This window comes from Hordeum vulgare, chromosome 1H, assembly GCF_904849725.1.
Source record: "Hordeum vulgare subsp. vulgare chromosome 1H, MorexV3_pseudomolecules_assembly, whole genome shotgun sequence".
NCBI classification, from domain to species: Eukaryota; Viridiplantae; Streptophyta; class Magnoliopsida; order Poales; family Poaceae; genus Hordeum; species Hordeum vulgare.
Window position 1 is genome coordinate 504,126,535 of NC_058518.1, and position 12,305 is coordinate 504,138,839.

Sequence of the window (12,305 nt, forward strand, 5' to 3'; positions counted from 1 at the left end):
ACCACTTTTTATCAGTATAATGAAATTTTATATATTAAGATTTTGTTAAATCTCAGGTACCTCAAATATTTCAAAGCTAGCAACATACAGATATAAAACAACACCGGTCGATATGGCGAGCTACATTAAAATAGATAATTTGTATCTTTCTTATATTATCCGTTTAGTGCAAAATGACTATAATAGATAACTTGTTCTCTTTCACCTACAAAAATTTCGTTTGATATGTATTTTTTCTAGACTTTGGCATGTGCCGCCCTGGCGCCGGATGACACTGTCTAGATGTTGCACCATTCGGCATTTTTGTCGAACCGACGAATCATGCTTTATACTTTGCTACAGTTGCACGTTACAAGATATTATTATTGTTCTCCTCTCCCGTTGCAATGCACGGGCATGCTTACTAGTGATATATAATGCAATAGATCTCAAGAGGCAAAAAGGTTTTCTTTCAGTTAGAACCAATAATCAACTTAATACATCTCGAATTTAATCTCGAATACATCTCTAGTATAATCTATATATGAACAAAATTTGTACGAACAACAATAAGCACGGACGGCGGCGGCGACAAACAGAGCACGCGCAGAGGAGGAGCTCACCGGGGCCGACGGGCTCGGGGCGACGATGACGACGGGCTCGGGGTGGCGACGACGGGCTCAGGGCGGCGACGGCGATGTGCTCGGGGCGTCGACGGCGGCGAGTAGGACTAGATCGGGGGCGGCGGCGATGGCGACGGGCTCGGGGACGGCGGCGACGACGAGGAGGACTGGGTCGAGGACTGGCTCGGGGGGCGACGACAAGCAATGAGAGAGTTTTGGGGAAAATTTCGACAACTCCCGCCTATATGCAAAAACCTTCTCTCCCGTTGGTGGCCCGAACCGGCACCAATACCATCCTTTTGTCCCGGTTGACTAAAGGTCAATTTTCAGATGCCAAATGGTGGGGAAGAAGATACCTTTACTCCCGGTTTGCTTAACCAACCGGGACGAAAGGGTGCCATTTGTCCCAGTTTGTGCCACCAACCGACACTAAAGTCTAACTCTGGTCCCGGTTTGTGCCACAAACCGACACGAAAGGCATGTTCCTGGCATAGCCGCGGTGCGGTTAGATGATTAGTCCCACCTCGCTAGCCGAGCGAGAAGTTTCGTGGTTTATAAGCGCTTGTGCGCACACTGTCTTGAGCTCCTCTCATATGCAGGCTTCCGGGCCTAAACTGTCACTAGCTGTTGGGCTTTCTGCGGGCCTGAATCCTGGCCCAACTGTCTAGTTGGGTTTCTAGTCGTATTCAGGCCGTGGTGGCCCATTAGTTGACATTTTTTTAAATAATATAGTTTTTTATTCCAACTTACTGTTTTTCAGTGGTACTTTCTTTTTTTGGAATTATTTGAACTCCATACCTTTTGTGTCTCCAAAATGCACCATTCAAATCTCTGTTTTCTCGTAGTTTATTCATGTGTAGATATAAGTGTGATATATGCATTTGGGCTAGAAAAACCCGAGAAATACAATGGTGGCATCATATTTTACTTTTGAGCAAGTTGGCAAAATGTCAATCTGTGATGAGGTGCCATTTTGTCATTTTTGTAGGATTAATTCTATGCATGCTATGAAGATTGTTCCAACATGAAAGTTCTAGCTTTTATGGTTACTATGGCCTGGTACTTTTGTGTAGCATGATACTCTTGTGAATTAGTGGATCCTTTGCTATTTTCAAGGGGAGAAAATATTGTTGTTTGGGTAGCTAGAAATATTTCTAAGTGTGGGAACCATAATTTTCTTCCCCTGTTGAGAGCATGGTTCCTATGAGTGAGTTGATCTTTGGTGGTTGCACCAATGGCATGAAATGTAGTGGTTGAACCCCTCTACATATTGATGCCTCCAGTTTGTTCATGGGACTTTGCATCTTAGTTTATTTGCCTGTCAAAGTTGACACCTTGTTGATAATGGCAGAAAGTGAAAATCTGATATTTTCACACAGACTGAGTTTCTGCTATTATTTTCATGCCCTGTTGATCTGTTCCTTTTCAGTTTTGTGTGGGGACTTATCCCAAGCAATGAACTAGTGATTTCTAGAATTTGTGTTCCTCTACAGCTCTGTTAAATTTCATGCCTTAAGGTGGCATGTAGCTACAAAATTCCTGTGACTAAAGTGGTAACATGCTGGATGGGGACAGATTGTGTGATATAAAGTTTCGGGCTTTGTGTGAGCTATGGTTGACGGATTTGTTTGTTCTTTAGCTCTATACCACCTGGAATTTGATGCTTCTTCCAGTGGTAACCTGATACGTCCATTTTGCATCATGCTTTCATGTTGATATTTATCGCTTTTTGGGCTATTATTACACTTCACGGTACAATACTTATGCCTTTTCTCTCTTATTTTGCAAGATTTACATGAAGAGGGAGAATGCTGACAGCTGGAATTCTGGCCTGAAAAAGGAGCAAGTTTGAGATACCTATTCTGCGCAACTCCAAAAGCCGTGAAAATCAACGTGGATTTTTTTTGGGATTTATAAAAAATACTTGGCCGAAGAAGTGCCACTGGGGCGCCAGCAGGAGGCCACAAGCCTGCTAGGCGCGGCCTCCCCCCTGGTCGCACCTAGGGGGCTTGTGGGCTCCCACTTGGCCCTCTCACTCCCCCCTTTTGCTACAAGAAGGGTTTCGGTCTGGAAAAAATCAAGAGGAGGCTTTTCGGAGGATTCTCCGCCGCCACGAGGCGGAACTTGAGTAGAACCAATCTAGAGCTCCGGCAGGACGATCCTGTCGGGGAAACTTCCCTCCCGGAGGGGGAAATCGTCGCCATCGTCATCACCAACACTCCTCTCGTCGGAGGGGACTCATCACCATCAACATCTTCATCAGCACCATCTCATATCCAAACCCTAGTTCGTCTCTTGTAACAAATCTCCGACTCACGACTCCGATCGGTACTTGTAAGGTTGCTAGTAGTGTTAATTACTCTTTATAGTTGATGCTAGTTGGATTACATGGTGGAAGATTTTATGTTCAGATCTTTGATGCTATAGATTACCTCTCTGGTCATGAATGAGATTATGCTTTGTGAGTAGTTACTTTTGTTCCTGACGATATTGGATAAGTCATGCTATAAGTAGTCATGTGAATTTGGTATTCGTTCGATATTTTGATGTGTTGTATGTTGTTTTTCCTCTAGTGGTGTTATGTGAACGTCGACTACATAACACTTCACCATTATTTGGGCCTATAGGAAGGAATTGGGAAGTATTAAGTAGATGATGGGTTGCTAGAGTGACAGAAGCTTAAACCCTAGTTTATGTGTTGCTTCGTAAGGGGCTGATTTGGATCCACTAGTTCAATGCTATGGTTAGACTTTGTGTTAATTCTTCTTTCGTAGTTGAGGATGCTTGCGAGAGGGGTTAATCATAAGTGGGATGCTTGGCCAAGTAAGGGCAGTACCCAAGCGCCGGTCCACCCACATATCAAACTATCAAATTAATGAACGTGAATCATATGAACATGACGAAAACTAGCTTGACAGAAATTCCCATGTGTCCTCAGGAGCGTTTTACCTCCTATAAGAGTTTGTCCAGGCTTGTCCCTTGCTACAAAAGGGATTGGGCCACTTTTCTGCACTGTATTTACTTTTGTTACTTGCTACTTGCTATGAATCATCTCGCCAAACAAATACTTGTTACCGATAATTTCAGTGCTTCCAGATATTACCTTGCTGAAAACCACTTGTCAGATCCTTCTGCTCCTCGTTGGGTTCGACACTCTTACTTATCGAAAGGACTAAGATAGATCCCCTATACTTGTGGGTCATCAAGATTCTTTTCTGGCACCGTTGCCGGGGAGTGAAGCGCCTTTGGTCAGTGGAACTTGCTAAGCAAACATTCATATAGTGTGCTGAAATTTTTGTCACTTGTCACTATGGAAACTAATCCTTTGAGGGGCTTTTTCGGGGTATCTTCACCTTGAATGGAAGCAAAAAGAGTTGATCCTCAACCTTCTGCACCTACTGAAAATATTTTCTATGAACTTCCTTTGGGTATGCTTGAGAAACTGCTGGCTAATCCTTTCACAGGAGATGGAACATCACATCCAGACATGCATCTAATCTATGTAGATGAAGTTCGTGGTTTATTTAAGCTTGTGGGTTTGCCCGAGGATGAGGTCAAGAAGAAGTTCTTTCCCTTATCTTTGAGGGATAAGGCGTTGACATGGTATAGGCTATGTGATGATAGTGGATCATGGAACTACAATCGGTTGAAATTGGAATTTCATCAAAAGTTTTATCCTATGCATCTAGTACATCGTGATCGGAATTATATTTATAATTTTTGGCCTCGTGACAGAGAAAGCATCGCTCAAGCTTGGGGGAGGCTTAAATCAATGTTATATTCATGCCCCAACCATGAGCTCTCGAGAGAAATTATCATTCAGAACTTCTATGCTCGGCTTTCTCATGATGATTGCACCATGCTTGACACTTCTTGTACCGGTTCTTTTATGAAGAGAGATATTTACTCCAGATGGAATTTATTGGAAAGAATTAAACGCAACTCTGATGATTGGGAGCTTGACGAAGGTAAGGAGTCAGGTATGAATTTCAAGTTTGATTGCATTAAATCCTTTGTTGAAACAAATACTTTTTGTCATTTTAGCGCTAAGTATGGACTTGACTCTGAGATAGTAGCTTCATTGTGTGAATCATTTGTTGCTCATATTGATCTCCCCAAAGAGAAGTGGTTTAAATATCATCCTCCCTTAGAAGTCAATGTAGTTAAACCCAATCCAGTTGAAGAGAGAATCATTGCCTATAATGATCCTATTGTTCCCAGTGCTTACATTGACAAACCACCTTTCCCTATTAGGATAAAGGATCATTCTAAAGCTTCAACTGTGATACGTAGGGGCTACATTAGAACACCTACACCCCCTGAGCAAATTAGAGTTGAACCTAGCATTGCTATTGTCAAAGATCTCGTTTCCGACAATGTTGATGGCCATAATATTCACTTCTGTGAAGATGTTGCTAGAATTGTTAAACCACAAGCTAGAGACAAACATAGGCTTGTTGTTGGCACGCCTGTTGTTTCTCTTAAGATAGGAGATCATTGTTATCATGGTTTATGTGATGTGGGTGCTAGTGTAAGTGCAATACCTCAATCCTTATACGATGAAATTAAAGACGAGATTGCCACTACTAGGAAAAGGCTTGCTAATGGCGCACCTATTTTGGCTACTAATGGCGCACTATAGGTGCGCCACTAGCATCACGCCATTAGATTTTTTTACTAATGGCGCACCACAAGTGCGCCATTAGTATCTGGTATACTAATGGCGCACCAGGCAGTGCGCCATTAGTATTGCTCACGGTGCGCCATTAGTATCTGGTATACTAATGGCGCACCAAGTAGTGCGCCATTAGTATAGATCCTGGTGCGCCATTAGTATAGATCCTGGTGCGCCATTAGTATAGCTTATGGTGCGCCATTAGTATGCCTCCCAGGGCCATATTTACCCATATGCTCTGGCTTACTAATGGCGCACTAGTTGACGATGCGCCACTAGTGTGCTGAGTGATGCGCCACTAGTATGAACATTAGGTATTTATTTTATTTTATTTGATATTTGCACAGATTACAAAATATATTATTGCACAGAATATAGATAGCACAACATATAAACAACAGATTTATCGAATACAATAGAAGATTAGTCTCCGAATACAATTCATCATATTAGTCTCCGAATTTAAAATACCGAACAAAGTTAGAACATTACAAGTCTCGAGACCACGAGTAGCGAGTTTGTCTTCACATTACAAGTCAATATCGACCATCTAAACTACGATCACATAGAAGAGAGCTGCGGTCATCATGATGAGCATAATCGCAATGAAACTGGTCTTCATCCGGTTCCTCCAACGCTCCCTCCTCTCTCCCGCTAGATAGCGCGCGTATCTAACTTCCGCCTCCGCCCTTGTGGTGTACCCTTTGTAACTGTTACCGCTGAATCGGTGAACCTGTCTCCGACACTCCTCCCAGTCGTCGTAGACTCCGGGAACCTTACCCTTGTACAAGACATACGACGGCATCTCTATGCACTAGTCAAACAAAACGTTAGTAGCAATTCACAGAGACATACAAGTTCATTAAAGTTTAATATTACAACTATAACAGCACGATTCATGGTCCTACTAATAAATATCATCGATTACATATAAGTTGAACGACTGTCCAAACCAAAGAGACATACAAGTTCATTAAAGTTTAATATTGCAACATGAATTAGTAGCGATTCAAGGGAACGTGGATGAAGCCGCCGTCTTTCGTGATGGTCATGAAATTGCGGTTGTTGTCAGCCTGCATTTGTAGCATTGTATCTATCTCACTATTGGACAGCGGAGATCTGAGGTAGAACTGCCCCGAGGTACGAAGGACATCTTGATGGATGATTTCCGCAAACTACGACTGGATGCGAAAGAATTCTTGTCTGATGTCCACATCCTGGATTGCCGACAAGCGTGCGGCCCAATCTTTGAGATTATTTGGTAGCCAAAGGTGATTACTGTCCCGTATGATCGCCCGCATGTGATGGAGGGCGTAGTAGGCATCCTTTTGACTGCCAGGCGGCTGCTTGACGCAGGCGAACGTCGTATTGTGGGTGAACACGTGCTTGCCGTGCCTGAGACTTGTCCTGCTGAAGGTGCCTCCAGATATGGCGTAGCCGGGAAGAGCTTCATCAAGAACTTTCTTGATATTTGTGTAGTCTTTTTTTTGACTGACGGTCCGAGTCGAAATACGTAGCCATGGAATATTTCAGGCTTAAGAGGATGAGTGTGCAACGTGTGTCACTGCACAAAACACGGAATGTTAGAAAAAAAAGGACGATCAAAATCTAAGAAATCATATGTTACAAGGCGATGAGGGGATAACTTACCAGGGAAAGTAAGGCATGAGGAAGTTATCCTTTTCTGAGTTTGCCAGAATGACGCCTTCGAGGTATGAACTCGCGACTTGCCAGTCCCCAGCACGCATATAGAAGGGGTCGACTATCACTAGGTCCGGGGTCTTGTCTCTAATGATCCGCATCTCCATACTCAGCGGAAATAGCCGAACGTAGGTGTAGTGCAGCGGATGAAGGTTAAACATAGCGAAGATGTCAGCAAACCGCAGGACGAACATACCCCCGATGGCGCTATCGACAAAGCCCTTGCCCTCTGGCACCTTGGCCACGAAAACCGGGTATGCCACATTATTCTCGAAGAGACGCCGCTTCTCCAAACAAAGAACACTGTCATGCAGACTCCGCATAGCACCGGTTGCAGCATTGAGAAGATTAGTCGCTAGCATCGGCCTACCCGCCACATGCACCCTCCTCGAGATATCCTTAGGTGAAGGTGGCCCGTCCAGAGCACGGATCGTACTCAGTGCCGGCTGGCTCACACCCTTTTTACTCTTTCTTTTCCGTCCCTTCTTCTGCTGATGTAATGGGATCGAGTTTATCTGCTCAGAGACCACCTTCTTGAGTGTGTTGGGGCTGATAATATTTCGCACCTCGGCTATCTGAGGCTCGGTGAAGGCGGCAGCTAGAGGCGTCTCCTCAAAACTAAACGCCAGACAACGCCTGTTGCAATTGCGTTTCTCCACGGTACCAGCTAGATCGCGGTCGTCTTTTGCAGGGTTGGGTTCTTGAGAAGGAGGCCCCAAGAATTCCTCACCATACCCATGTTCGGCAAAGTACTTATCGACCTTGGTAAATGTACCATCGTCGTCATCGTCGTCGTCCGGATCCTGTGCCATATGCATGTCCGGATCCTGTGCCATATGCATGTCCGATAGCGTTGCGGCGGTCTTGCCATGGCTTGGCATCGGCACGACTGGCGGTGTTGTCTATGGGGTGGTGTCCCCCGCCCCCAAATGAATCTGGCTCTTCGGCCAAAGCAAGGGCCACCTTATGCAGGCGCTGAGGGTCATCACATCATCTTTGTCGGCCCCAACGGGGTGGAATGGAGGTAAAAAGTCGTCGCAGCCTGGCAGCACCCGAACCAGTTGAACCCTATACTTGGTGGGTGGCATCGGTTTACCGTGGAACATGGGGTTGCCCGGTTGAACGATTCTGCCCTTGGCGACATCGATCAACTCGCCGCCCATGAAGTGCAGGAGAGTGCATGGAACGTCGGCGCCGACGCCCTGCGAAAACATGTAGGGCGTCAGGGGATGCCCAGTCAAAGGCAAGGAGATGAAGTCATCGGCCGAGAGAGGCTTAGTTACCGTGATGGCGTCGAGCTCGGCTAATGTCCAGGCACCGCCAACGGCGGGCGTGCAAGTGACGGAGGGGCCGCTTGCTGCCGAGGTGCCGGCCGGCGCCGCAGACACCAATGGCGTCGCCTGCGCGTTGTGCGAGTTGTTGGCCGTGAAGCTGGGAATCGGGGGCGGCCCCTGTTGGCCGCCTTCAATCCACGCCTGCAGCCCCTCAATCAAGGTAGGCACAATGGCGGTGATCACCCCTCCCACTTGGTGTTGCACTAGCTCTTGGACCATCTCCGGAATCCGCGCCACTTTTTCCTTGAGTTCTTCAACCTCGCGCGACTGGCTTTCCAAGTTGGTATTTCTCTCCTTTCGCCCACCAGCGTTATAGTATGATGACCATTTCGTGGACAAGCCTTTGCCAGCCACACGACCAGCTGACGACGGCTTACTGGACTTATCCTTGTTTTTCATTATGTTAAACGCCCTATTTAAATTGGTGTCCCAATGGGAGCTCTGAGACGACCCCGCGCTACTGCTTTCAGTGTCCTGCGGAAGGAATGAACTATTTAGAAATTTGGCTTCATTAATTAGAATGCAACCATATGGAGCTAATTACGTGGGGTGTATTCCTTACCAGAACACGCTCAAGCGCCCTGGTCTTCGCATCCGTGGTAAGCTCCTTTGTTACTGGGTCCACGTTGTACCGGGCCCTGACATAGTTCCTGGTCTGCTTGTCACCGTATTTCTCGAAGCGGGGTGGTAGGCCTTGCTCGGCACGCTCCACGTCCTCCTTGTCCCATATAGGTTCCGCCACTCTGTAACCGCCGGGACCGAGTTGGTGGACCCCTAAGTTCAACTCCCGCATTTCTTTCTCCCGTTGACTTGATTCCGCGGTTGCCTTGCTCTCGCACTTGATCTTGAACTCCTTGTAGTCATCTTCGCTGATCGAAGGATTTTTCGCCTTGATCTTCTCATAACTATCACCTTTGTCAATCATTCTCTTCACCACGCTTCTCCAAGTAGAGAGGGCCTTGCTCATCTTCGTGAGGGCGGCACTGTTCACTTTATTCCTTGAGAGGCGTGTGTTTGCGACGTCACCGGGGAACTTGTATCGTTCGTGCAGCTTCGTGAAGAGGAGGTTGCGCAAATTCCCTCGGTCCTTATGCCTTAAGTTCTCGGTGTTGATCGAGACAGTGCTCCGAAGAATGCACCCGAGCTGAACCGCGTACCCCTTGACTATTTCTTTGGGCGCCGTTGGATACCCGTCGGAGTTCACTTCAGTAAATTCCTCCTTTACGGTGCTGAGCACGTTCGGGTGCCGGTCCTTCCGTTGCCTCTTCGATTGGCTGCCATCTGTGCGTGCGCTGCCATCATCAGTGGTGGCATCCTCGGCGGCACCATCAGTGGTGTCATCCCCGACGCCACTAGGGGTTGTGTACTCGGGATCGGTGTCTTCCGCGGCGTCCTCATAGCGGTGAGGTTCTTCCTCCATCTCCTGGGACAGCTCCCAGAATGGCTTGCCCGAATCGCCGGCCTCATCGTTGTGGGCCATGTTTCGCTCTAAATAGGAAAAAAGTTTGGTCAAAAAGTTGGTTATTGTCAAGGAACAAGATCATGGTCTCATCATTTAGGGTTTGTCGACACCGTGGCATCCTAAAAGCTAAGCTTTTATCATTTAGGGTTTGTCGACGCCGAGGCACCCTAAAAGCCTAAGCTTTCATCATTTAGGTTTTTATCGACACCGAGGCACCCTAAAAGCCAAGGTTTTATAATTTAGGGTTTGTCGATGTTGAGGCACCCTAAATGCTAAGTTAAGTTTTCATCATTTAGGGTTTATCAATGCCGAGGCACCCTAGGTTGACTGATATATATATATATGGGTATCTTCTAATAATATACCCTATCAAGAAAAGGGAAGGAGAATTCTAAGTTGGGCCTAATCACTTGGCTCTATTGCCACCTATGGTTTAATGCAGCAAGAATAAAGGGGCAGTTGATCCTACTTAATTAAGTACTAAGATACCCCGGCCCATGCATTAGTCGCAAGTACCCCATATGTCCTATTTTTAGCAAAGTCATGCTAAAATTCACGGAAAATTTCAGCATGACCTTTGCTGAAAATAGGACATATGGAGTACCCGAATTTGCCAGAACGGACGTTAATCGACATTCCGACAAACTCAAGGGCCTCTCGGGGTACCTGAAAATCATCACGACACGATGGTCGGAAACAAAACCCAGCAAACTAGCACCACAATGTGCCTCTACTTTCATATGGATGAAAAGGACACAGACCATATGGTCCTCTTATTTGGTGTGTTGTTTCTCCAGTTTTCAGTTCTGTTCCATTTCATGTTTAGTATCCTTTGGTTAGTCCCCTGTCATACTAATATAATGAATCTTTTATACTACCTTGAAGGCTAGTGCACTGGTCTTGTTTCTGAATCTGCCCAAGGTTAGTGCACTGAACGTCATTGGCTCCTGCATATAGAGCCCTACAGTAATGTTAGTCTGGACCATTGCATTTGCTGTATATCTACCAAAGTCGTTCAGTATTCATTGGTGCATTGGTCAGTGGTGGTACTGGGTCACTTCTTTCTAGTATTGATATTACATGTACTTGCTTGTTACATTTCTACCGAGATGATCATTCAGCTAGCAAACTTTATACCAGGAGCAGTATCTAGCAAACCTACGAGTGGCGTGGCAACTTGGCAAAGCAACGCCTGCTAATTTGTAACTTATGTCATCCAATCTTCAAAAAAACCCATTTTCCTGTCCTGAACTAGTAAAAGTAAGATTATGACTTCATTTTCCTGACTATAAACTGTAGTGTACTTGACATATTTTTAATCAATTTCGAATATAGCCTTAGGACAGTATGGTGCATCAGATATTATGTGTTAACTAAACTTATAGCCATTCAAATCAGCCCTCTATACAAGTCCTTCCACACCTATATATTTGTATCATTTCAGAACCAACAAGGAAAAGTTATGTAATAGAATGTAGTAAGTGATGCCATTTTCCTATTTTTTTAGCAAGCATCTTCCTATTTAACAGTACATAGCAGCTGTTGCATCATGTATGGCTGACGAGCGATGGCTACTGGAGTACCTAGCAAACACAAGTTACTACAAATTCTACAGCATTCAGAAATATGATGTTGACAGTTCTTTCTTTACCAACCCAGTATATATAGTTGCAACCATAAATTACTCCTACAATCAAACTAGCAGACTAAAATTCAGATGGATAGAAAACATTGTAGACAAAAACATTCGACGACACATAACGGAAACAGAGATTGCCAACAGTTCATGTTGATTTTTTTCTTAAGGAAAAGGTAAAGCACCTGCCCTGTTCTGCAATAAACTGACAGATGGACTCCACCTACTGCTGTCGTTCTCTTGCAGATGAAGGCTGGTTGACAACTCAGCTATAAGTATCACCAAGCAAGCCGTATGAGCTTGACAAATAACTGAAGTGTGCGAGAAAATTTGAGAAAGTTATGGCGCAAAACAAATAGATATCCTTATAGCTCCATCCGCACATGCTACTGCCTTGAGAAGAGCAGCAAACATATAAATATGAAACAACGAATTCAGGGAAGCAGCTGTGATTGGTCGACCAAGTGTGACGTTATGCAAACTGGATGATTGGTGCCCAGGTGGAAACTGTTTAATTTATCACTAAGGCGCGCCGTATCAGCCAGACAAATAAATGAGGCTTGCCATATCAGCCAGACAAACAAATAGCCCATAGGAGGGGAAATTAAAACGTTTATGTGCGTAAGCATGATAGATCCTGATCGAATGGGGGGCTGAGGGTAGGCTCATTGGTGGTTAGGTTGCAGGCGTCGCTGGAGAAGTCAAGCGCAGTGACGCAGTCGGTGTGTTCCCTGAGGGTGTTGAGGTCGAGGTGGTGGTGCTTCTTGGCCGCCTCCTGGAAGAAAACACACAATTCAGCTAAGACCACACTCACCACACATTCCAATATTTATATGGAACTATGAATGTCTACATTTCAACAGAAAGTGCAGGAATGGATGAACTATGAAGATTA